We start from the raw sequence: 26,412 nt of genomic DNA on the forward strand, positions 1-26,412 counted from the left end.
CACTCACCTGCAAGCCCCTGCTCTACCGCGCTTGCGCAGTCGTTTTCCGTGTAACGCGCGTCTCGGGTTACTTCTTTGCTTGAGTCTCAGTCCATTTGTTTACCCATATGTGCTGCGCTATGTCGTGATGGTGGCGGTCTTCGGTAACGGGGACCTTGGAGGCTGGGAGGGATAACTGGACGTGAAAGGCCAGCACTGGGGGCGAGCTCAGGGCGGGCAGGGCGGGGGGATGGGCGCGAAGAGTGAGGCCTGCAACCCGGCAGGGGGCCCGGGACCCTGGGGAGTTTCCTGCTGGGGTGAGACAGTTGTTAGGTTTGCATTTCAGAACGTTCTGGTAGGGGCTGTGTAGCAGGGTGAGAATGAAGACCTGTGCAAGAAGAGAAGCCGAAAGGGTTCAAGATGGTAGGCAAAGTCATTTGTCATCAACCTTTGCTCGTTCCGCACCTGGGAGAACGCGAGTGCTTTCCTCCTACTGCACAGGTCACCTCTTAGCCCCCTGTTGCAGCTCCTACTCATGCTTCTCCTATACCAGACTTCTTAGCTCTTGGGCACCTCCCTTTCATTTCCTGCAGGCACTTCACAGTCAACAACTGTTAAACTTTTCCGTTCCCCCACCATCTCTGACCTTTAAGAATTTCCCATCTCAGGTCGGTCTCTTTCCCACGTGGTCCCACAGGCCACCACTAAACACAGTCATATGGAGATATCTGCTGAAATGTGTGCCAGCTCCTCAGGATATGACCCCCTCAAGGACATGGACAGTGGTCCAAAGTCACAGCGCTCAGCATACAGTCTGACTCCACCAAAGGGAGTTAGGCAACTCGGTTCCCTGTCCCCCCCGACCCCCCAGTGAGAGCCCATCCTTTTAGTTCTTCCATATCTCACGTATTCAATCTTTTCTCTCCATCCTAATTCTCATCCTCTCCCAAGGACCACTGTGAGCCATTTCCACTCTGTCCAATTCAACAATTGTCTCACCTGGGAAGCCACCTTTCCTGTTCACCTGCCTCCCCTCTGGGAGGCCCACCTTTCCCAAACCCCACATCACAGGTATGGGTGTATCTGTCTTGACCACTCACCTCCCTTTTCTCCCAGGGCTGTGATTTCAGGTCACTCAGCTTCCTGTCCCAGAGACCTTGGCACGTGGATGGAATTCATTGTGGGAACTGGATGGATGTGTGAATTAACTATTGAGTAAAATGATTGATAAATCACTTGAGTAGAAAGGGCGCCATGGCTCACGCCTGTAATCCCAGAACTGGGAGGCCTAGGCAGGTGGATCCCTTGAACCCAGGACTTTGAGACCAGCCTGGGCAAAATGACAAGACCCCGTCTCAATAAAAATAAATAAATTGGCAGGGCGCGGTGGCTCACGCCTGTAATCCCAGCACTTTGGGAGGCTGAGGCTGGTGGATCATGAGGTCAAGAGACCGAGACCATCCTGGCCAACATGGTGAAACTCCGTCTCTACTAAAAATACAAAAACTAGCTGGGCGTGGTGGCGCGCCTGTAATCCCAGCTCCTCGGGAGGCTGAGGCAGGAGAATTGCTTGAACCCGGGAGGCGCAGGTTGCAGTTAGCTAAGATCGCGCCACTGCACTCCAGCCTGGCGACAGAGCGAGACTCTGTCTCAAAAATAAACAAACAAACAAACAAACAAACAAATAAATAAATAAAATAACTGAGTAATATTTGGGTGGATGGATACACTTTTGGATGGATAATTAGGTCTTAACCCCCTCAGTAGGCTCTGAGATTTGGCTGCTCCCTCCTGGAAACTCACCTCTCTGACCTCTCTCCTTAGCTGGAGACCACCAGGCCCACTGCCTTCCTCCTGTCTCCACATGCATGTCTCATAGTTTGCTGAAACTTGACATTTCCTGAAATAAATACTTGGTTTCTTCTTTAAACCACCCCGCCTACTCTCTGTGCTCCATCCAAGTGGTAAAGCCGAAGGCCTGAGCATCATCCTAGACTTTATTTGCCTCCAAATCCCCATAACCAATCAAACGATTCTTGTCCATTCTGCCTCCTAAACAGCTCTGTGACTCACCCCTTTCTGTCCTCCTGTGACACACGTAAAGTGCAGTACAAGCTTTGGCATTCTAGGCCCCGCTTGAATCCCTTCTTGGGCAGTCTCCCTCAGCCCTCTCTTGCTGAACCCTAGAAGCTCCTGCTATTTCGTTTCTGGGCCACTCTTCTATTCCCGTATTTATGTAATAGAGTAGTCTTTGAATGTTTGCTCTCATTTCTGAAAAACCACATATCCATTCCACAGTTTTATGTTGCTAAAGTTTCTCATCATAAGCGCAAATAGTTGCAAAAGATACAATTTCTGGTAGGTTTTAATATTTATATTTTAAAGTAAAATGGCTACATGAGTTGTAATATATCTAGTGGAATCTGAACACCATACATACCATTTTTTTTTTGAGATGGAGTTTTGCTCTTGTTGCACCGTACTATTTTTATTCCAAATCTCCATTTGAAGATTTACTTAACTCTTGTTTAATATTAGTTACTCCATACCACCGCCTCCTTTTTTTTTTTTTTTGGCCTGAGTTGAGTCTATTTCCTTCCTCTGTCACCCACTGAACTTAACCTAAGTAATATATTTTTATTCTTGGAAGTCTTCTATTTTTGAGACTGAGTCTTGCTCTGTCGCCCAGGCTGGAGTACAGTGGTGCGATCTCGGCTGACTACAACCTCCACCTCCCTGGCTCAAGCAATTCCCCTGCCTTGCTTTAGCCTCCCGAATAGCCGAACATCACCACGTCCGGCTAATTTTTTTGTATTTTTAGTAGAGACGGGGTTTCACGATGTTGGCCAGACTGGTCTCAAACTCCTGACTTCAGCCAATGTGCCCATCTCGGCCTCCCAAAGTGCTGGGATTACAGGCGTGAGCGACCGCACCAGGCCATTCTTGGAAGTCTTACTGGCCACATGTTGAAACACTCTTCCTTTCTGTGTCTCCCTGGCACATCACCTGATGCCTGCAGTCACTGAGAGCCTGTTCCCTGGCACCTTGTTTTCCACATACAGGTTGAGCATCCCTAATCCAAAAATCCAAAATTTGTCTGGGCGTAGTGGCTCACACCTGTAATCCCAGCACTTTGGGAGGTCAAGGTGGGTGGATCCCTTCAGCTCAGGAGTTTGAGACCAGCCTGGGCAACATGGTGAAACCCCGTCTCTACAAAAAATATAAAAATTAGCCAGGTGTAGTGGTGCACATCTGTGGTCCCAGCTAGTCGAAAGGCTGAGGTGAGAGGATCCCTTGAACCCAGCAGATCAGGCTTCACTGAGCTGTAATTGTGCCACTGCACTCCAGCCTAGGTAACAGAGTGAGACCCTGTCTCAAAAAAAAAAAAAAAAAAAAAAAAAAAAAATCTGAAATCCAAAAATGCTCCAAAATCCAAAACTTTTTGAGCACCAGCATGACGCCACAGGTAGAAAATTCCACACCTGGCCTCATGTGACAGGCCATATTAAAAAATCAAAACTTTGTTTCATACACAAAATTATTTGAAATATATAAGATCTGCTGGATGCGGTGGCTCACGCCTATAATCCCAGCACTTTGGGAGGCCGAGGAGGGCAGATCACGAGGTCAGGAGATCGAGACCATCCTATCTAACACGGTGAAACCCCGTCTCTACTAAAAATGCAAAAACAAAATTAGCCGGGCATGGTGGTGGGCCCCTGTAGTCCCAGCTACTCGGGAGGCTGAAGCAGGAGATCAGCGTGAACCCGGGAGGTGGAGCTTGCAGTAAGCTGAGATTGCGCCACTGCACTCCTCCTGGGCAACAGAAGGAGTCTTCGTCTCAAAAAAAAAAAAAAAAAAGAAATATATAAAATCATCTTCAGGCTATGTGTATAAGGTGTATATGAAACGTAAATTATTTAGACATGGTTCTCATTCCCAAGATATCTCATTATGTATATGCAAATATTCCAAAATCCAAAAAATTCCACAATCAGAAATATCTCTGGTCCCAAGCATTATTTTTTTTTTTTGAGACAGAGTCTTGCTGTGTTGCCCAGGCTGGAGTACAGTGGCACGATCTCAGTTCAGTGTAAACTCTTCTTCCTAGGTTCAAGTGATTATCCTGCCTCAGCCTCCCTTATCTTGGAATTACAGGAGTCCACCACCACGCCTGGCTAATTTTTGTATTTTTAGTAGAGATGGGGTTTCACTGTGTTGGCCAGGCTGCTGGTCTTGAACTCCTGACCTCAAGTGCTCGGCCAGCCTTAGCCTCCCAAAGTGCTGGGATTACAGGCATGAATCACTGCGGTGGGCCCATTTTCTTTCTTTTTTTCTTTTTTTTTTTTTGAGACGGAGTTTTGCTCAGTTGCCCAGGCTGGAGTGCAATGGCGTTATCTCGGCTCACCGCAACCTCCGCCTCCCGGTTCAAGTGATTCTCCTGCCTCAGCCTCCCGAGTAGCTGGGACTACAGGTGCCAGCCACTGCGCCCGGCTAAGTTTTTGTATTTTTAGGAGAGACGGGGTTTCACTGTGGTCTCGATCTCCTGACCTCGTGGTCCACCTGTCTCAGCCTCCCAAAGTGCTGAGATTACAGGCGTGAGCCACCATGCCCGGCTAATTGTGTATTTTTAGTAGAGATGGGGTTTCTCCATGTTGGTCAGGCTGGTCTCGAACTCCTGACCTCAGGTGGATCTCCTGCCTCGGCCTCCCAAAATGCTGGAATTACAGGCATGAGCCACTGCGCCTGGCCCCATTTTCTTTTTTTTAATACAGAATCTCACTCTGTCACCCAGGCTGGAGTACAGTGGTGCAGTCTCAGCTCACTGCAACTTCTGCCTTCGGAACTCATCCTCCCACCTTAGTCTCCTGAATAGCTGGGACTACAGGTATGTACCACCACGCCCAGCTAATTTTTTTTTTTTTTTTTTTTGAGACGGAGTCTCGCTCTGTCGCCCAGACTGGAGTGCAGTGGCACAATCTCGGCTCACTGCAACCTCCGCCTCCCAGGTTCACGCCATTCTCCTGCCTCAGCCTCCTGAGTAGCTGGGACTACAGGCACCTGCCACCTCGCCCGGCTAATTTTGTTTTTGTGTTGGGTTTCACTGTGTTAGCCAGGATGGTCTTGATGTCCTGATCTCGTGATCCGCCCGCCTCAGCCTCCCAAAGTGCTGGGATTACAGGCATGAGCCACCGCACCCAGCCAGCTAATTTTTTTTGAGATGGAGTTTTGCTCAGTTGCTCAGCCTGGAGTGCAATGGTGCGATCTCGACTCACTGCAACCTCCACCTCCTGGGTTCAATCAGTTCTCCCACCTCAGCCTCCCGAGTAGCTGGGATTACAGGCGCCTGCCATCATGCCAGGCTAATTTGTATTTTTAGTAGAGAGGGGGTTTCACCATGTTGGCCAGGCTGGTCTTGAACTCCTGACCTCAGGTGATCCACTTTGGTCCTCGGCCTCCCAAAGTGCTGGGATTACAGGTGTGAGCCACTGTGCCCAGCCTAATTTTTGCATTTTTAGTAGAGATGGGGTTTCACCATGTTGAAACTGCCTAGGCAAAATTATGACTGAGACAGTGAAAGAGATCTAACTTAACCGACTCCTTGCTTCTAACTGCCAAGCTGCCTTTGTTCATTCCTGGATGTGGGCTGAACTAACTTTGGGAAAAACTTAGTTTGTAGTTTGTTTGTTTGTTTATTTATTTATTGAGATGAAGTTTCACTCTTTTGCCCAGGCTGGAGTTCAGTGGCAGGACCTAGGTGAGATGTCGGCTCACCACAACCTCTGCCTCCTGGGCTCAAGGGATTCTCCTGCCTTAACTTCCGGAGTAGATGGGATTACAGGCGCCCACCACCACACCCAGCTAATTTTTTTGTATTTTTAGTAGAGACGGGGGTTTCACCATGTTGGTCAGGCTGGTCTCGAACTCATGACCTCAGGTAATCCACCTGCCCCCTAAAGTGCTGGGAGGTGAGCCACCTCACCAGGATTGTTTGCCGTTTATAGTTTAAACAAAGATGATAACAGCCGTTTCTCAAAGCAGACTTCCTTCTTGCCTGGGGACTAGGCTAACAGCCACAGAATTAGAAATCATGGTTTAGGAGTCACGCAGCTGGAGGCTACAAGATTCTGACCCTCCCTAAACTGCTGCTAAGATCAGTGCTTGAGATATTTTACAGAACTGCACTTGTGGATCAGCTGGCACCACCCAGATCAATAAACTGGCTTGTCTGACATTGTGTTCCACACCCAGGAACTGACTCAGTGCTAGAAGACAGCTTCTACTCCCTGTGATTTCATCTCTGACCAATCAGCACTCCTGGCTCACTGGCTCCCCCTCTACCCACCAAGTTATCCTTAAAAACTCTGATCCCCGAATGCTCAGGGAGACTGATTTGAGTAATGATAAAACTCCAGCCACCCACACGGCTGGCTTTGCATGAATTACTTTTTCTCTATTGCAGTTCCCTGTCTTGATGAATTGGCTCTGTCTACGCAGCGGGCAAGGTGAACCCCTTGGGCAGTTACAGTGTTGGCCCAGATTACTTGAGGTCAGGAGTGCAAGACCAGCCTGGCCAACAGGGTGTGTGTGTGACTATGCCCTGTTAATTTTGGTATTTTTAGTGGAGACTGGGCCACCTGCCTCAGCCTCCCAAAGTGCTGGGATTACAGGCATCAGCCACTGTGCCTGGCTCCTTTTTTTTTTTTTTGAGAAGGAGTTTCGCTCTTGTTGCTTAGGCTGGAGTGCAGTGATGTGATCTCGGCTCACTGCAACCTCCGCCTCCTCGGTTTAAGCTATTCTCCTGCCTCAGCCTCCTGAGTAGCTGGGATGACAGGCATGTGCCACCACGCCTGGCTAATTTTGTATTTTTAGTAAAGACGGGATTTCTCCATATTTGTCAGGCTGGTCTTGAACTCCCGACCTCAGGTGATCCACCCGCCTTGGTCTCCCAAAGTGCTGGGATTACAGGAGTGAGCCACTGTGCCTGGCCCATTTAAAAATTCTTAATTGGCTTTGTGATTCTCAAATAAGGCAACACTTCCTTTCATAAAATGGAATAAATGTTCCAGGGAACTGAGCAGAGGAGGTTGGTTTTATAGACCAAAAGGGCTAAAGAAAGCAGAAACAAAAAAGAAAAAGTGAATTGGTCATTTTAAGGTTGCTTTCCTCCTAAGGCAAGAATAAGGAGACAGAACAATAGAAAAAAGAACTGATTGACTAACCTTGGGTCCCTTTTTGTTGTAAGGATTAAAGGCAGAGGGAACTTCATTATCATGCCACTGAAGCTGGCCTGTTTGGGAAGTTGGACTGTTATCTCTCTCCTGATGGAAGGCCAGAGGTGACTCTGTTTTGGAGTAATTGTATTAGAATGAAAATGCTTTGAAAGTTATGTTAGATAAAAATTATAGGAGACCCCTGTGTTTTTTGTTTGTTTCTTTTTCTTTTCTTTTCTTTTTTTTTTTGAGGCGGAGTTTCAAGTTTTGCTTTTGTTGCCCAGGCTGGAGTGCAACCTCTGCCTCCCAGGTTCAAGCGATTCTCCTGCCTCAGCCTCCTGAGTAGCTGGGATTACAGGCATGTGCCACCACACCTGGCTAATTCTTTTTGTATTTTTAGTAGAGACAGGGTTTCTCCATGTTGGTCAGGCTGGTCTCGAACTCAGGTGATCCACCCAGGAGACCCTTGTTTAGGACTAAGCTGATCCTAAGCAGGAGCTTAGTCCAAAACAAGGGTCTCCTATAATTTTTATTTATAGAATTACTTGGTATTTATGGATTGACTCAATACACACATCTCACTGCAGTTCCAGGGGCTGCAAAGGGACAGCGCAGAGCTCCTGCCTCCAATGGATGATGTCACAGTGGGCTTAGAGTGGGAGGAAGAAATAGATGTGTTATCTTCCCAGTGTTGACTGACGGGTGTAGTGAAGATTCATAAAGCAGGCTGTGAGGCAGAGTGCTGGGGCAGAGAGACAGCTTTCTCAGAGGTCAGAGTCAGTCAGTGAAAGAAACAGGTTTTCTTTTTTTTTTCTCAGTAATCCTTGATCACTGTTTCTGAAGAAACAGGTTTTAAATATTTATAAGCCATAGTCATAAATTTCTCTTTGCTATTTCCTCCAGTTAAACTGAGCCAATGAAGTAAAATACTTACCCAGATTTTAGATTAAGGCATAATTTATGAAAAGGGTTTCTTATCTCAAACCAGTGGTTCATTCCAATAAATGTCTCTCCACTGAACTCCTTTATCTAAATCTTTATAAAAATAAGTTAGTTATGATGAGATTAAGCATCTGATAAGGGGAATCACTTATTTACTTGGTAGGAGTAGAATAAAAGAATGTTTTTACTGGCACTGAATGTTAAAGTTGAAAGAATCCCACGACACTACGATTTGGAAAGGTATTGGTTCTGTGTTTGTTGGCATAGAATGTGACCATGAATGTCAGTAGTTTGTAGAGGCTTGTCTGTTAAATAAGTTAAAGAAATTATTGAATTTGTGGCCACCTGAAACCTAGATTCAAATGCAATCAGAGCTCCACATGTATTTGTTGTCTCCACAGCAGTAGCTAATATAAAATACCAACCATTTGTTATTCGGCCTCCCCAGTAAACAAAGGGAGCTGGTAGTGTGCTCTCCTCTGATCAGACTACAAAAGAGAAGGAGAAGTGACTCAGAGCAATGTTTACCAAACCAGAAAGAACTATTGAAGATGTTGAAATTTAGTAAACAATGGGGAAAAAAATCCAATCATGTTTTTAAAAATAGAGCACCAGGTTTTTTCTATAATGTAAAATTAAAATGTCTTGTGGTTTGATGTATAAATTCTTGAGAGCTATTATTTGCCTCTAAGTTCTTAATAAACTGGTAAAATATTTTAATATATTAACTTCTAATGATCAACATTGGGATTTTCCACACTGAGGGTCTGAATTTATAGCCTGCACCACAGAGGAATTGGAGAACCCATTTTGCTCTGAGGGATGGGTAGAGTTTGCTATTTTCCACCTTTTCACTGACACAGGGGATTAGGACCCCTCTAGGTTCCTGGGTTTGGGCAGACTGGGGGTGCATGGGACTCATTTCCAGTCCTAAATTGGCACACCTGCCTTAGAAAACAATCAACATTGTCTCTGAAAGCTGAAGTTGTGCACACGTGGTGCTCAGCAGGGATGCCCCAGGTGTGTCCCTCAGAGGACCAGACACACCTGCCCCTAGAGGAGGAGGGCAGATCTGAAAGTGGGAGCTGAAGTAGGCACCATAGGTAGAGTTATCTCTAAGAAAAGAACACAAGATTAGGCCGGGCGGGCACAGTAGCTCACGCCTGTAATCCCAGCACTTTGGGAGGCCATAGGCGGGCAGATCACCTGAGGTCAGGAGTTCAAGACCAGCCTGGCCAACATGGTGAAACCCCGTCTGTACTAAAAATACAAAAATTAGCTGGGCAGCATGCGGCTGTAATCCCAGTTACTCGGGAGGCTGAGGCAGGAGAACTGCTTGAACCCGGGAGGCAGAGGTTGCAGTGAGCCGAGGTTGCACCACTGCAATCTCGGCTCAAAAGATGGACAGAGACTCCATTTCGAAAAAATAAAAAAAAAAATTAACCGGACATGGTGGTGCACACCTGTAAGCAGGAGGCTGAGGCACAAGAATCGCTTGAACCCAGGAGGCAGAGGTTGCAGCGAGCCGAGATGGCGCCACTGCACTACAGCCTGGGCTACAGAGTGAGACTCTATCTCAAAAGAAAAAAGAAAAGAGCACAAAATTCTGAATATAATCAGTTTGTCTCAAAGTTTGTATTTATTTATAATGATAAAAGAATGATTTTAGAATGACAAAAGCAAAACAACTGCAAATTTTCAAAAGCATAGCATAACAAAATTCCAAAAGATAAATTTTAAAATTAATTCCCTCATAATTACATTTTACTGCTACCAGTAACTGCATAATCATGATCACTGCTTCATATGATAATGATTTAGAATATTAGAACAATGTCTTTGAGAAAGAATGAAGGATAAACGGGTCTTCTGGTGTGATTGACCCCCTCTCTTTTTTTTTTTGAAGTGGAGTTTCACTTTTGTTGCCCAGGGTAGAGTGCAATGGCGCAATCTCGGCTCACTGCAGCCTCCGCCTCCTGGGTTCAAGCAGTTCTCCTACCCCAGCCTCCCGAGTAGCTGGGATTACAAGCACTCGCCACCACGCCCAGCTGATTTTTTTTTTTTTTTTTTTTTTTGTATTTTTAGTAGAGACAGGGTTTCACTATGTTGGCCAGGCTGGTCTGGAACTCCAGACCTCAGGTGATCCACCCGCCTCGGCCTCCCAAAGTGCTGTGATTTCAGGCATGAGCCACCATGCCCAGCCGACCCCCTCTCTTAAATTTTTTTTACTAATAGCTTAGAAAATGTGCATTCCAGTTCACCACTTATTATTGCTAACATTTCCTCGCATACCAGTTGCCCTGAATATATGCTCCCCATTGCTAATGTGAAAGTTTTGGACATTGTCAAATTTGGGAAAACCTCTTTCAAGTGTTTTTCATATAGGAGCAGCAAGATTTCAGGGCTCTCACGTTCTCCAGTGCAGTGCAGTCTTGAACATTCTTTGAATTGAGGATACTCATTAACTACATTGCTGCCACCAAACCCCCAACAGCCTTGGCAGAGCCCCTGGGTGTGTGTGGGTAGGGGAGGTTTGGGGGGTGTGGAGGGGGCCTGGAACCTAGGGTGGGCCCAGCGCCGGGCAGGGGTCTGGACGTGGGAAGGTGACCAAAGTGTGATAGGGACAGCTGTGAGGGAGGCCCTGGGCGTGGGAGAGTCAGACATGGGGTGGGGCCGGGACGTGGGGGACGATGGCTAGAGGGTGTGGGGGTCTGGAATGCAGGGGGCCGGGATACTGGGGGATCGGGTATTGCAGAAGTTGCTGGGCACGGGGAAAGCCGGGTGTGGGAGGAGACTCAGGCCATGGGGTGCAGGCTTAGGCGGCCTTGGGGAGCGGTTTTGAGTGTGGGGCGGGCGTGGGGTGCAGATCGTGGGCCGGGATCTGAGCTAGGTGGCTGGTTGTGGGTGGGTTGGGCGGGGGAACGGGGGCCCGGGTGTGGGTGGGCCTGGTGCGTGGGGTTGAAGCTTCAGAAACTCCAGTAGTGCAGAAATGTTCCCACCAAGCACTGTCTTTAATAGAAAAAAACAAGGAACGACATATATTTGCACTGACAGAAGAAACGTCTCCAGTGACAGGAGAGACCGTCGCGGTGCCGGAGCGGGTTGGGATGGAATTCGCGGTGACCCAGGCACTGACTGGCACGCGTGGCTGCGTGCGGGCACCGAGGAGCCGATGGAACTAGCGCGTAGAGCGCCGTTCACGCGGAGCTCCAAACTCTACAAGGAAGCCCCGAGATGGAGACAATGAAAAACAAGCACACGGTTCACGCTGGGGTCCCTTCGAGCCGCAGGAAAGGTAGAGGCGGCTCGCGGGGCGGCCTGCCGCGAGTTGAGATGCGCTGAGCACCGGGCACAGCGGCCGTTTGGAGAAGCAGACGTGCGGCTCATTCGGGGAGGGCGCAGAGGTGTCTCATGGGGGAGGCGCAGCCAGCTTCTGAAGTGGGAATAGAGGGATTGTTTCCAGGATTAGCAGCCATGGAGGGGGTGGGGGTGCAGGCTGGATAAGAGGCCGTTCTTGCGGATTGGCAGCCAGTTTGGGCAGCTCGTTTGGAGGGGTTGTTCTCCAGTATTACTGGCCATGGTTCGGGCAGCCTGGACTTTATGGGGGAATGCAGGGATTGTTTGGAGCAATGAGCACCCATAGGCTGGGCAGGCTCGATTCTTTATTGGGGGGTGTCTTGCTATGTTGCCCAGGCTGGACTCAAATTCCTTGGCTCAAGTGATCCTCCCACCTCCTCAGCCTCCCAAAGTGCTGGAATTACAGGCGTGAGTTGCTGCACCCAGCCTGCTCAGTGACGTTGATGTTAGCCAGATTCCATCTTATCTATGGAAAACGGAAGCACAACAGGTGAAGTTGCCTGCCAAGTCAGCCAGCTGGTAAGTGGTGGGACTAGAATTAGATCCGGGCGGTCAGGTTCCAGCATCTGGGTCTCTGGGCACAGGCAACAGAGTGTTTGTTGAAGAATGCTGAATGTGGCCTACGGGTGGGGGAAGATAAGAGGAAGATTGCAGGTAAATGTCATCTCCTGACTGAGGAGGAGTTCACATCTCCTCCTTCCCCAGGCCTTCGACTGATGGACTTCCCAGCCATCTTCAGGAGGCTGCACTCATGAGGAGGCAGTCCTGGTTCTGATAATAAAGCCTTGGCCACTGGGTGGGGGCCAGATGAGGCCCCAGGGCTGGTCCAGGCAGGTTGGGACAGGTTCTGTTCCTCAGCCAGGAAGGGGTCTTCATCAAAGCCCAGGAAGAGTCACTGGCATCTCCAAGTCACAGTTCTTTAATTTGTATTTTTATAGAGACAGGGTCTCACTTTGTTGCCCAACCTGGCCTCAAACTTTTGGCCTCAAGTGATCCCCCTATCTCAGCCTCTCAGTGTTGGGATTAGGAGTGTGAGCCATCATGCCCAGCAAAGTTCACAGTTTTTTGTTTTTGTTTTTGTTTTTGTTTGAGACAGTCTCGCTCTGTCACCCAGGCTGGAGTGCAGTGGTGCCATCTCAGCTCACTGCAACCTCTGCCTCCCGGTTTCAAGCGATTCTCCTGCCTCAGCTTCCCGAGTAGCTGGGACTACAGGTGTGAGCCACCACGCCCGGCTATTTTTTGTATTTTTAGTAGAAACGGGGTTTCACCATGTTGGCCAGGCTGGTCTCGAACTCCTGATCTCAAGTGATCCACCCACCTCGGCCTCCCAAAGTGCTGGAATTACAGGAGTGAGCCACCATGCCCAGCCAGGTTCACAGTTCTTTATCAGCCTCAGTGGGACAGAGCTGGTTGGGAGGAAACCTCCATTTTTTGTGTGAAAAGGCAAGCATACTCACCAGGAGAATGAGACAGGCAAAGAGACATGGCAGTGGAATTTAGGAAGCTGGGAAACTGGGCCTGCTGCCACAGACAGAGTCCTAGCCCATCCTGGGGAAAGTCCCACAGCAAGCCCGTTTGTACCAACAAATCCCAGAGGACTAGGATGCAGAGCTCCTGGGAGCTTCTGAAATCGGGTGTTGGGCTGGGGCGGGAAGACTGTCTAGACGCCACAGGATGGGTAAGGGAAGAGCTCTTCCTGCTAGGGGCTCCCTGTCTGTCTCGGCTCAGGTCAGAGAAGATGCTTCCTTTTCCACCATGTCTTGGGGTGCAGGGCCGGGGCGGGGGCGGCTTCTGTGTGTCTCAGTCCTTCCGCATCTCTCTGGCTTGGTTGGTATCTGTCTGGGAGAGTCTCTCTATCTCTCTCTGGGTGTCTCTCTCCCTGTCCTTGCTCCGTCTCTCTCTCCCTCTGCTGAACTGTTGTTTCCTTCTTTATCTCTGCATCTTTGCAGTGTCCAGGTGTCTCCCAGTGACCGTGCATTTGCTTGTTTCTGAAATTTCTGTGGCTTCAGATGTGTCCCTTTGCGTCCCCTCTCCAGGCCAAGCCAGCAACTTCCCACCCTGGCCACAGCCCCACTAGGCACGAAGCGAGTGGTTAGTGCATCTTGTCACACACACACAGGGCCCTTATTGAGGACTGGCCCCTACCTCTAGCCAAGAGAGGGCGGTTTTTGTTCATGGAGACAGCTGAGCCCACCTCCTCTGGCCAGAAGGGGGCGGTCTAGGACAGTTCGGCATCAGTTCCACCCTCCCCACTGCTCTCCCTGGTGCAGACTCTCAGGATACAGGAAGTAGATTTTGGGTGTCTGCAAGTTTGCTCAAGCCTGAAGTTTTCTTTAAAAATCCGGACTAGTCCACTAATTGTCATGACATTTTACTTTTTATTTGTTTTTATTTTTGCAGAGACACTTCCAGGTTAGGGAGAGTAGATTTTGAGTGTCTGCAAATTTGCTCAAACTTGAAGTTTTCTTTAAAAATCTGGACTAGCCCACAAATTCTCATGACATTGTAAAGGTTTATAAAGTTGCTGGTGTGGCAGCTTTTCTTTGTTGGGCCCTGGTTTCCTCTACTATAACTTGGGGATGATGGTATCATCCATCTCAGGGTAGAGAAGATGAGATGAATAATGCCCCTGCAGGGCTTAGGCCAGCCCTTCGTACACAGCGTGCTCAGTGCACCTCGAATACCATAAACTTCACATTCATGTATATCCCTTCCCTTCTCCTCACTGGCTGTGCTGCCTCCAGGGTGCCTGCCTCAACAGGCACTCAGTTTCCCCACTGGCATCTTGATACAGGACTGGACAGGACCGGACAGGACCATCTGGAGCTTTTGGTGGGAAAAGCATGTTTTCCTGGTGTCCAGGTGCCTTAACTAAGCTTCCCTAACCATTAAGTATCTGGATATACATTTATTGAGTAACTTTATGTATCTTATCTATCAAGAAATGTGTGGCTGGGTACGGTTGCTCACGCCTGTAATCCCAGCACTTTGGGAGGCTGAGGCGGGTGGATCACCTGAGGTCTGGAGTTCCAGACCAGCCTGGCCAACATGGTGAAACCCCGTCTCTACTAAAAATACAGAAATTAGCTGGGCTTGGTGGTGGGCACCTGCAATCCCAGCTACTTGGGAGACTGAGGCAGGGGAATCGCTTGAACTCGGGAGGCGGAGGTTGCAGTGAGCCAAGATCATGCCACTGCACTCCAGCCTGGGTGACAGAGTGAGACTCTGTCTCAAAAAAAAAAAAAAAAAGTGAATATATGGTATTTTTTACCTTTTTCTTTTTCTTTTTCTTTTTTTTTTGAGACAGAGTCTCGCTCTGTCACCCAGGCTGGAGTACAGTGGCGCAGTCTCGGCTCACTGCAAGCTCCGCCTCATGGGTTCACACCATTCTCCTGCCTCAGCCTCTCCGAGTAGCTGGGACTACAGGCGCCTGCCACCACACCTGGCTAATTTTTTTGTGTTTTTAGTAGAGACGGGGTTTCACTGTGGTCTCGATCTCCTGACCTCATGATCCACCCGCCTCGGCCTCCCAAAGTGCTGGGATTACAAGCGTGAGCCACCGCGCCCGGCCTTTCTTTTTTTTCTTGAGACAAGTTCTTGTTATGTTGCCCAGGCTGGTCTCAAACTCCTAGGCTCAAGCGATCCTCCCAGGTTGGCTTCCCAAGTCTGGGACTACAGTGCAGGCCACTGTGCCCCATGCTTTATAGTATTTCTATAAATAGTGTCCCTTTAAACATTATATTTATCCAACTGCTATATATATATATGCAAATGTATAACTTTACCAATTTACAGAGAGACATATGTGTGTATATTTGCATATCTATATCTATATCATTTCTCCACTTAGAATTAATTTTAGCACTATTCTACATTTTTTCATCATTCTTTCAATATTTATGTAACCACTATAGTTATCCATTCTATGTATTTATGCATGGTGATTACTAAACTACTCTACATTTCTACGTGTAGGAAGATAGATGTGTAATACCTTTCTTGCATAGATAGCATGTAAATCCCCTCCATGTTGTATAAATATATTATATCCTATATGCTTTATATCACTGATGTGTGTACCTTGCCCTGCTCTTTGTGAGGCTCTCAGCCTTGCATATATGGGCACTGAACTCTTGTGCTGGGAAGTGGCATTAGGAGCCGTCATCTTCTGGCAGGACCTCATGGCTGATACTATACATGTACATATATGTGTGTGTGTGTGTGTTTGTATGAGTGTGTGTGTATATATATACACACACATACTTTTAACTTTTTTATTTTTATTTTATTATCATTATTTTGAGACAGAGTTCTGCTCTTGTTGCCCAGGCTGGAGTGCAATGGCGCGATCTCGGCTCACTGCAACCTCTACCTCCTGGGTTCAAGCAATTCTCCTGCTTCAGCCTCCTGAGTAGCTGGGATTACAGGTGCCTACCACTATGCCCAGCTAATTTTTTTTTTTTATTTTTAGTAGAGACGAGGTTTCATCATGTTGGCCAGGCTGGTCTCAAACTCCTGACCTCAGGTGATCCACCCGCCTCGGCCTCCCAAAATGCTGGGATTACAGGCGTGAGCCACTGCACCCAGCCAAAGTCTTGCTCTGTCACCCAGGCTGGAGTGCAATGGCGCACTCTTGGCTCACTGCAATCTCCGCCTCCCAGATTCAAGCAATTCTCCTGCCTCAGCTTCCTGAGTAACTGGGATTACAGGCAACTGCCACCATGCCTGGCTAATTTTTGTATTTTTAGTAGAGATGGGGTTTCACCATGTTAGCCAGTCTGGTCTCGAACTCCTGACCTCAGGTGATCCGCCTGCCTATGACTTCCCAAGGTGCTAGGATTACAGGAGTGAGCCACTGTGCCTGGCATTTAACTTTTTTATTTTGAGACAAGGTCTCATTCTGTCACTCAGGCTGGAGTGCAGTAGTGTGTTCATGGCTTACTGCAGCTTCAACCTCCCAGGCTCAAGTGATCCTCCCACCTCAGCCTCTTGAGTAGCTGGGACCATAGGTGTGAGCCACCACACCCAACCTTATTTATTTATTTAGCACTTTAATTTCTTTCAACAATGTTTTGTATTTTTCAGAGTACACATTTTGCAATTATTTTGTTAAATTTACTCCTAAGACTCCTCTTTTTTTTTTTTTTTTTTTCAGATGGAGTTTTACTCTTATCACCCAAGCTGGAGTGCAATGGCATGATCTCCGCTCACTACAACCTCTGCTTCCTGAGTTCAAGTGATTCTCCTGCCTCAGCCCCCTGAGTAGCTGGGACTACAGACACCCACCACCATGCCCGGCTAATTTTTGTATTTTTAGTAGAGACAAGGTTTCACTATGTTGGCTAGGTTGGTCTCAAACTCCTGACCTCAGGTGATCCGCCTGCCTCAGCCTCCCAAAATGCTGGGATTACAGGCTTGAGCTGCCGTGCCCGGCTGAGACTGTTATTCTTCTTAGTGCTACTGTTAATGTTTTCTTGTTTATTTTTGGATTTTTTTTTTTTTTTTTTTTTTTTTTGAGATGGAGCCTTGCTCTGTCCTACAGGCTGGAGTGCATTGGCGTGATCTCACCTCACTGCAACCTCAGCCTCCCAGGTTCAAGTGATTTTCCTGCCTCAGCCTCCTGAGTAGCTGGGATTACAGATGTGTGCCACCACACCTGGCTAATTTTTGTATTTTTAGTAGTGACAGGGTTTCACCATGTTGATCAGGCTGGTCTCGTGCTCCTGACTTCATGATCTGCCTGCCTTGGCCTCCCGAAGTGCTGGGATTACAGGCGTGAGCCACCACGCCTGGCCGACACTCTTTTTTTCTTTTTTTCTTTTTTGAGACTGTCACCCAGGCTGGAGTGCAGTGGCACGATCTCGGCTCATTGCAAGCTCCGCCTCCCGGGTTCACGCCATTCTCCTGCCTCAGCCTCCTGAATAGCTGGGACTACAGGTGCCTGCCACATGCCTGGCTAATTTTTTTGTAATTTTATTAGAGACAGGGTTTCACCGTGTTGGCCAGGATGGTTTCGATCTCCTGACCTTGTGATCCGCCCGCCTCAGCCTCCCAAAGTGCTGGGATTACAGGCATGAGCCACCATGCCCAGCCAGCTTTTCTTGAATAAAGAAAAGAGAGTGATGAGACAGAGAAGCAAATGGCAGCCCAGCTTCAAAGCAGGAGGAGCGAGGAGGCAGGGACAGAGGGGATGCTGGGGGAGTCCAGGGGGGATTTTGGCAGTGCCCATACCCTTCACCATCCCACATCAGAAGTTCCATGTCTTCTCCAGAGCCCAGGGCCAATTTTCCCTTCTCAGGAAAGCCTCCTGACTGCTGGGATCTCACACTCCTCAGCTGTTTGTCTATACTTTCTCTAATTTTTTTTGAGACAGGGTCTTTGTTCTGTCACCCAGGCTGGAGTGCAGTGGTGTGATCACAGCTCACTGGAGCCTAAAACTCCTGGGCTCAAGAGATCCTTCTGCTTCAGCCTGCCCAGTTGCTGCACAATAGGCATGCACCACCATGCCTGGCTAAGGTGAAAAAAAATTTTTTTTTGCAGTGACAGGGTCTCACTATGGTGCCCAGGCTGGTCTTGAATTCCTGGCTTCAGGTGATTTTCCTGCCTTAGCCTCCCAAAGTGCTGGGATTATAGGCATGAGCCACTGTGCCTGGACACACTTTTCTCTTAACTTTACTACTCTGTCTTCTGTGACAGGTGGCTGCTTCCTCTGTACACCTCACCCCAAATCTGAAAGCTCTTGGAAGGAGCAGTGCCTCATACACACCACAGCCATTCTGGTGCCGGGTTGGAGCAGCTGCACATTTATGAACGCCTGCCCATTGCCTGATCTCAGGGTGCCACTGAGGACGAGGGGCCTGTGCACAGCACGCGTGTGATGTGCACTTCTGGGTCACAAGAGTCCTGGGGAGACTCCAGAGGAAAAACCACCCATAGGCACTATGCCATGACCACACCCATGGGGAACAGGACAGTTGTGACTCAGTCACCAGGAAGAACGCTGGCCAGAGATGAGAGATTCTGAAGGTGATTTTCTTTCCCTGACCTGATGAGCCAGAGCTCGGGCCACTGCGCTGTCTCCCGGGGCCAGCAAAGAGAACTCCACCTGCAGAGGACCAGAGCCTTGGAATGGAAGGCTGCAGCTTGCAGGGGCTTCTATTAGGGACACAGAGGGCCAAACACCAATAAACTGCCCTCTGCTTGCTGCCATTAGGGTCAACAGAATCAGTGCTGCGGGGACCAACTCAGCCTGACCCACTGTGGACAGTGCCCTGCTCACGGTACTGGGAAGATACCAACATTTGTGAAATATGAGGCACATTGTTTTCTATACATTTGGGGGAAAATGGCAACTGTAAAAATGACATAATAGGCCGGACTTGGTGGCTCACGCCTGTAATCCCAGTACTTTGGAGGCCGAGAAGGGCGCATTGCTTGAGCCCAGGGTTTAAGACCAGCCTGGGCAATATCTCAGAACCCTATCTCTAGAAAGAATACAAAAATTAGTTAGACAGCGGTGCCTGCCTGTGGTCCCAGCTACTTAGAAGGCTGAGGCGGAAGGATCGCTTGAGCCTGGGAGGTGGAGGTTGCAGTGAACTGAGATCCCACCACTGCACTCCAGCCTGGGGGACAGAGCCAGACAGTGTCTCAAAAAAAAAAAAAAAAAAAAAAAAAAAGTAGCAGAGGGTGCTGCTGGACAGACCTGCTGTCCTGTGTTGGTTCTTATTACTGATATTATTACCAGTGCCCACCTGCTGATTCGGACTCTTAGCGACCCCTCCACAGCACTGTCCTGAGGGTGAAATGAGATCGGGGACAAAGTGCCACCAACTGGAAAAGGTTAACTCAGCACCATCTGGCACCCACCAGAGCTTCCTACGCCGGGAGTGCGTCAGAACCAGCCGAGGGTGTGAAAGCGGACACTGTCACACTGTGGTAGGATTCTAAATCATTCACTATTTACATGAGCACAGAAATAAACTAGAATAAGATGTGTTAATTTTCTGTGTTAATTATCACAGACCGCACTCTATCCCCTGGCGGTTCTGCAGGTCGGAGCCGGGTATGCGCTCCTCCTGAAGTGGGCTCACGGGCCTGGCGGGCCCAGGACAAGGGGTGGGGGTAGGAGAAGGGAGGGCTGGGGGCAAAGCAGTCTCTCCCCGGCCTCGCCCCGTACCCACCAAGCCTGGTGACCCACCCCGCCACCGTCTCCATGGTGACGGTAAACAGGCCTCCTCCTTCGCCTTGCCAGCGCCCCCACGTACCCAGTCTCTGGTGGAAACCAGGGAGATGGAACCCTGGGGTGAGGAGCAGGCCCTGGGGTGGAGGGTGGGGGGCCTGAGGGCCTGGCAGGGCACGGGCAGCCTGGGCCCAGCGCAGCAGGCACTGGGGGGACAGGCGGGGAGCCCCCGAGCTTAGCCTGGCAGGGCCGGGCCAGCCTGGGCTCCGTTGCTCTCACCGCCTGCACCCCCTTAACCCTGGGCGCGACAGCACTCCATGGGCCAAGCCCCAGGACTCCACCCTGCGCAGCACCCGAGCGCATGGCAGCCCGCACACGCTGTCCCCGACACCCTCTGCTGGCTTGCGTCAACCACTCTCTCAAGGCGTCTTCCTGCCCGACTCTCTGCACACTCGGCCTTGGTTTCTCCTGAGAGCAGCCATCAGGAGCGCTCCTACTCGCCCAATGCAGCCTCTGCCCACCTTCCTGCCTCTGGCTCCGGCCCAGCCCGGCGTCCTGTGCACCACGCGGTGAGCTTCTCGCGCCACCGTCCGCGCAGCCTCCCTCCCTCCCTGCCCTCCACTCCTTAAGGTCTCCCCAGTCTCCTCACTCCAGGATGTCCTTCCTGCGCGTCTCCCGGGGGTACGGAGACGGTGCCCCCCGCGTGGAAACATGCTGATTTTTTTCTCTCTTTCTCTTTTTTAATTTTTAGTTTTTAAAAGATTTAAAAGCTGGGCGCTATGGCTCACGCCTGTAATCCCAGCACTTTGGGAGACCAAGGCGGACGGATCACTTGAGGTCAGGAGTTCGAGATTGGCCTGGCCAAAATGGTGAAACCTCGTCTCTACTAAAAATACAAAAATTAGCCAGACTTGGTGGCGGACGCCTGCAATCCCAGCTACTCAGGAGGCCGAGGCAGGAGAATCGCTTGAACCTGGGAGGCGGAGGTTGCAGTGAGCTGAGATCGGGCCACTGCACTGGGATTGTCAGGGTTGGAAATTGTCTCTAAAACATCCACTCCCATTGGTGACCTCATCCCTTCTTCCTGAAGGCACACGGTTCCCAAATGCTCCTCATATTAAAAAAAAAAAAAAAAAAAAAAAAAAAAAGATTTAAAAAACGAGGGTTAGACGCCAGAAGTAGGTGGGAGCACCTTAACCCTGTGTGTGTTGTCAGGCCTGAGGGCCTCTTCCATCCCTGTCAAGGGGAATGCCAACCTTCTTTCCCTCCATACAGCACGGTTCTCTCCTAAAACCCTCTCTTGACCCCACTTCCATTTGCAACGACCACCTCAGTGCTTTGTGCCCCTTAACAGCAAAGTCACGCTGAGTTGTCCACCTTCATTGTTTCCACTTTCTCTCCTCCCACCCTAAGTCACTCTCCCTCCTTTCCCTCCAACTCCACCTGCCTTTTCTGCCCGACCATATCATGGTTGATCATTTCTTTCTGAAATTGTTTGTTTTTTGAGATGGAGTCTTGCTCTGTCATGCAGGCTGGGGTGCAGTGGCGTGATCTCGGCTCATTGCAACCTCCGCCTCCCGGGTTCAAGTGATTCTCCTGCCTCAACCTCCTGAGTAGCTGGGATTATGGGCGTGTGCCACCACACCCAGCTGATTTTTTGTATTTTTAGTAGAGACGGGGTTTCACCATGTTGGCCAGGCTGGTCTGGAACTCCTGACCTCAAGTGATTCGCCCACCTTGGCCTCCCAAAGTGCTGGAATTACAGGCATGAGCCACTGCCGTTGGCCTGAAATATTTTTTTCTTGGCCTCCAGCACCTCTGTCCCATGGTTCTCTTACCTCGCTGACCAGCCCTTGGTCTCCTCACTAGTTCCTCATCACTGTCCCAATCTTTTAATGTTGAAATGCCCCCCGGGATTGTCAGGGTTGGAACTTTTCTCTAAAACATCCACTGCCATTGGTGACCTCATCCCTTCTTCCTGAAGGCACACAGTTCCCAAATGCTCCTCATATCCTGGGCCTTTCTCCTCAACCCCAGGCTCTAATGCATTTGTTCCCCCAACATCTCCACCTGGACATCTCCTAGACACCTTGAGCTGAATGTGTAGCCACTGATCTCCTTCAAACCAGTCATCCCATTCACCTAGCCAGGATTCTTGCAAACGCCTCATCTCTCACACCCAGCATACCACCCACAAGCAAATACTTCTTGTCAAGGCTGCAGGTACTTCCAGAAATATGAGTCGCAGTCTGTGCTTCCTGCATTCCCACTGGTTCCTGCCGTAGCCTCCTGACCGGACTCCCTGTCTGCGCACTTGCTCTCCTCATTCACTTGTCAGCCAAGTCAGCAGCAGCTGAGTCATCCCCAACCGTGTCCCTCCTCAGCTGCAAACCTTCTGAGGGCACCAAACTTGCCTCAGAATCCAACCCGGAGTCTGCACAGTTTCTCACGACCCTGTGTGAAGTTCGTTGTTCCCTCTCTGCCTTCACTTCCTCTTCCTCTCGCCCTTGTCCACTCTGTTCCAGCTGCACTTGCTTTTCCAGCCATAGCACCAGGCACCAAGAGCACCAGACCTCTCCTGCCTGTAGAGTGTTGACACTGGTTCCCACCCTTGATAGCTCAGCACCTTCACATTTTCCTCTAATATCGCCTGTGAAACCTTCCCTAACTATCCTGTTTTAGAATGGAATTCTGCCACACTCCTCTTCCTTCCCGCCTAATTCTACCCATAGCATTTTCACTGCCCCACACAATGCCCCAGGCCAGCCTCTCCCATGGCCGGGACTCCTGTCTACTGCCTCCTACCCCAGCACTTAAAAAAACTCTAATCGTAGGCTGGGCGTGGTGGCTTACGCCTGTAATCCTAGTACTTTTCGGGACAGAGGCAGGCAGATTGCCTGAGCTCAGGAGTTTGAGACCAGGCTGGGCAACATGGTGAAACCCTGTCTCTACTAAAAAAACAAAAAATTAGCTGGGCATGGTGGTGGGTGCCTGTAAATCCCAGCTACTCAGGAGGCTGAGGCAGGAGAATCACTTGAACGTGGGAGGCGGAGGTTGCAGTGAGACGAGATCATGCTACTGCACTCCAGCCTGAGCAACAGAGCAAGACTCTGTCTCAGAAGAAGAAGAAGAAGAACAACAACAACAACAACAACAAAACCACTCTAATCGTTTCTACCCCAAAGCAGAAAGGAGTCCTCCCTCTCTCCCTGACCCTCTCCTACCCCACCCCGAATGAATTTCCCGTCTTATTTCTCCGTGGGGCTCCTCCCCTTGGCTTTCTTCCTGTCTTTATGACTCTCCTCTATACACACACGGCCCCTCTGGAGCCCATTGTCCTCCCCTGCCCCACCAGCCCCTCTGGCGTGGACTCTCTCCCCACTTCTGTAACAAGCCCCGTCGGACACTGCCAGCCCCTCAGGCTGCCGCGTGCATTCTTCTTTCCTTCTTGACACATTTCCATCCTGAGTGTCTGTTCCCAGCGTGGATCTCCCCTTCTGTCCTCTTGCAGCAGTGTGGTTCCCAGCCCTGGCATCTTTGTGGGCCGTTTTGTCAAGGCTGCTCCTTGGTGCTCCTCGTTCCTGACCTCCTGCCCACCTCAATGTGGGCAGTGTGGACTGGTGGTTAAGGAGGTGGTTCTAGTGCCGACTCAGGTGCAGGTCCTGACCCCACCGCTGCATGGCTGCGTGGCTTTGGGCCAGTCTCCTCCTCCTGGAGAGTCACATTCCCTTCCTGACAGTTGGAGATGAGGCCAACGCCTCCCCACTGGACAGCCCTCGGGCAGGGCCCCCTGGACACACTAGCCAGGAAGCCCTGCAGGTCCCCTCCACGTGGCCCTGCCTCAGACCTCAGCTAGCTGGCACTTGGCCTCGTACAGGCCTTTCTGCCTCTTGTGTGCCTGTGTCGCTCTCCTGACACTCCTGGAGGTTGGAGCGGTTTTTTGCCCCCACTGGTACAGCCAAAGCTCAGGGAATGCAGAGTTATCCCCTCTTAACATCCATTATGTTGGATGGAATTTTCTCAAGCACTGCTCTAGCCATGTCTGGTCCCCACCAGAAAACCTCCCCCATGGCCTCCTCTTCCCCTCATAATGTCCAGCACCTCAGCTCCAGCCATAGCATCCCCCTGACCCCTCCCTGTCTCATCCACCCCACCTCCCGCCCATACAACAGTTCAAATCCACCGTGTGCTCAGTCGGCTTCACTCTTTGTTCTCTCCACACCAGATGCTGTCTGCCCGGCTGGCCCCCCAGGATTTGGAACTGCTGGCACGTCCAAAGCAATACACAGTTTAGGGTGGAGCCCTGGAGCTGCTCAGGGTTAGGCACAGAGGAGTCGTGCTCAGAGGGACTTTCCAAGGTCTCTGGCGCTCTGTGCCCACGGGCAAGATCCTCTCAGGACTGAGGCACTCGGTCCCACAGCCACTGGGAAGAGTGGCTACTGGTGGCTCTCAGCTGAGTCCCCTGCAGGAATTACCCGCGGCCCATGGTCATGCCCCTCCTTTTGGTATCTTGGCACCACCAGTAGCCTGGAAGGGCAGAGTTCCCTTGCCTCAAGGCAGGATGTCCCTGACCAGCCATCCCAGCACCAGAGCTCCCCCAGGGATCGGGCGAGGCCTCCGTTGCGGCATCCTGTCTCCTTCACTCTACCATGGGGGTGGCTCCTGCCTGCACAGGACCAGCTCGAGTTTTCCAGAGAACCTGACCTAGGCTTGGTTCCAGGGCAGGCGGAGGAAGCAGGCTCCACGTGGGATGTGCGAGCTGCTTCACATCACTGCTGGTGCTAACCCTGGTGGTGGGTGGCAGGTTGACGCCCCTGGCATGCTGAAGTAGGCGAAATTGTTAGAACTTAGAACCTCCACAGTTGGTGAATTAGAATGGGAGAACGTGCACTGGGGATGCCATAGCTCAGTTTTCTGAGAGGTCCTGGGGATGGACGTCAATAAGGCCTGGAGTTGGATGGGTGCTGCTGAGACCATCAGTTAGAGAAAGACAGTGAAAGGCTAAGCATGATTCACCACCAATCACACCATAGCACAGTGTTGGTCACGGGGCCTTGAGGCTGCAGCTAAAGAGACTATTTCCTGCTACTGGAGGGCTAAAAATGCTGAGAATTGAGCCCAGGGCATAATTAGAGAAAATTATGAACTCTCAGTCCTGGTCAGTTTAGCTCCCTCTGTGGGGACAGAGGCTCCCTGAAGCTTGGAATGGGGTTGTCTGAAGGGAAGCACCCAGGTGCCCAGCCGCCACTGACTTGCAAGGCAATGGCCACCCTCAGGGCCAGCCACCTGCTCCTGGTCACACCCGAACTTGAGACTACACTTGGCTAGGGAGGCACTGGGCTTAATAAGAAAGGGCAGGGACCAAATTCTAAAGAAGCTGCAGGACTTGGCCAAGGTGACTAGGAAGAGCGAGTCAGAGAGAGTTGTGCATGTGCACGTGTGTGTGGCAGGCCTGAGGGTCCTGGGACAAGGTAGGGAGGGGTAGAACATAAAGTTGGATAAGGTAGAGTTTATTTTTATTTATTTATTTACTTATTTATTTGAGACAGGGTCTTGCTCTGTTGCCCAGGCTCACTGGGCAGTGCAGTGGTGCGATCATGGCTCACTGCAGCCTTGACTTCAAAGCAATCCTTCCACCTCAGCCTCCTGAGTTGCTGGGGCTACAGGCATGTGCCAGCATCACGGGCTAACTTTTTCTATTTTTTGTAGAGATGGGGGTCTCACTATGTTGCCCAGGCTTCTGTGAGAACACTCTTCTAAGATACAGGATATAACATCCTAGAAAGAGCCCAGGAGGTGGGGCCAACATGCTGCCTGTGTAGCCCCTGGAGGCTTGGAGAAAGCATGGCCCTCTCTAAGCAGAGGTGCCAACATTGCTGTGGCAGCCAGGGACATCCGACCTTCCCAGAGCTGTGGAGGTGGCGAATTGAGCAGGTTATTCCTGTGGCCAAGGAGGAGAACAGCCCACAAAGTCATTGCTTAATCTACACAACCAAAAGAAATCCAAGATGGGAGATGGAGGCTGAGGGCAGCTACCCCAGTGAAAAACTTCAGACCAGACCCCAGTGCCTGAAGGAGAGGCTGGGTTTCCAGGAGGAACAACTCCTTCATGGCAGTGAGTGAGTGGTCATGATTCCTCAATTCTTCCCCCATGGCACTTATGGCTATTTACTAGAGTTGCCACATACTAGGTAAAGAGGAATTTAAACATTTCAAGTGCTGGTAGACACAGAATCCATCTTGGCATTGATACCCAGGGACCCAAAGCCTTATTGTGGTCCCCTGCTAGTGTTGGGGCTATATGAGAGTTAGGCAATAGAGTTTTGACCCAGGCCCAACTCACTGTAGGTCCACTGCATTCAGGAATCCACCCAGAGGTCCCTTTCCCAGGTTCTATGCATGATTCAATAGACGTATCTGGTGTTTTGAGAGCAGCCACATTGATTTCTTTTTTTTCTTTTCTTTTTTTTTTTAGATGGAGTCTCATACTTGTTGCCCAGGCTGGAGTGCAATGGCACAATCTTGGTTCACCACAAACTCTGCCTCCCAGATTCAAGTGAGCTCTGTCACCCAGGCTAGAGTGCAGTGGCATGATCATAGCGTACTGCAACCTCCACCTCCTGGGCTCAAGAAATGCTCCCACCTCAGCCTCCTGAGTAGCTGGGACTACAGGTGTGCACCACCACGCCCGGCTACTTTAAATAATTTTTTCCACAGATGGGGGTCTCATTGTATTGCCCA

At 50.1% G+C, this 26,412-nt stretch overlaps 1 long non-coding RNA gene and 1 other non-coding gene across 6 annotated transcripts; one reads left to right on the top strand and one right to left on the bottom strand.

Annotated features, from left to right (window-relative positions):
* The first annotated feature begins 37 nt into the window (after positions 1 to 37).
* On the top strand, positions 38 to 19,491 carry LOC115936047 (uncharacterized). 5 transcript variants are annotated; one of them, XR_008668855.2, is made up of 4 exons: positions 38 to 143; positions 11,154 to 11,430; positions 11,829 to 12,011; positions 16,648 to 16,973. It is a non-coding gene; the product is annotated as an uncharacterized lncRNA (long non-coding RNA). The 5 variants fall into 5 exon arrangements; XR_010135223.1 differs by having other exon boundaries at positions 57 to 143; positions 11,190 to 11,430; XR_010135224.1 differs by having other exon boundaries at positions 57 to 143; positions 11,205 to 11,430.
* A 1,333-nt stretch (positions 19,492 to 20,824) lies between these two features.
* LOC115936131 (U6atac minor spliceosomal RNA) lies at positions 20,825 to 20,949 on the bottom strand. The gene has a single exon (XR_004071710.1). It is a non-coding gene; the product is annotated as a U6atac minor spliceosomal RNA (small nuclear RNA).
* Between the last annotated feature and the right edge of the window lie 5,463 nt (positions 20,950 to 26,412).

The sequence above is a fragment of the Gorilla gorilla genome, chromosome 8, assembly GCF_029281585.2.
Source record: "Gorilla gorilla gorilla isolate KB3781 chromosome 8, NHGRI_mGorGor1-v2.1_pri, whole genome shotgun sequence".
In the NCBI taxonomy this organism is placed as follows: Eukaryota; Metazoa; Chordata; class Mammalia; order Primates; family Hominidae; genus Gorilla; species Gorilla gorilla.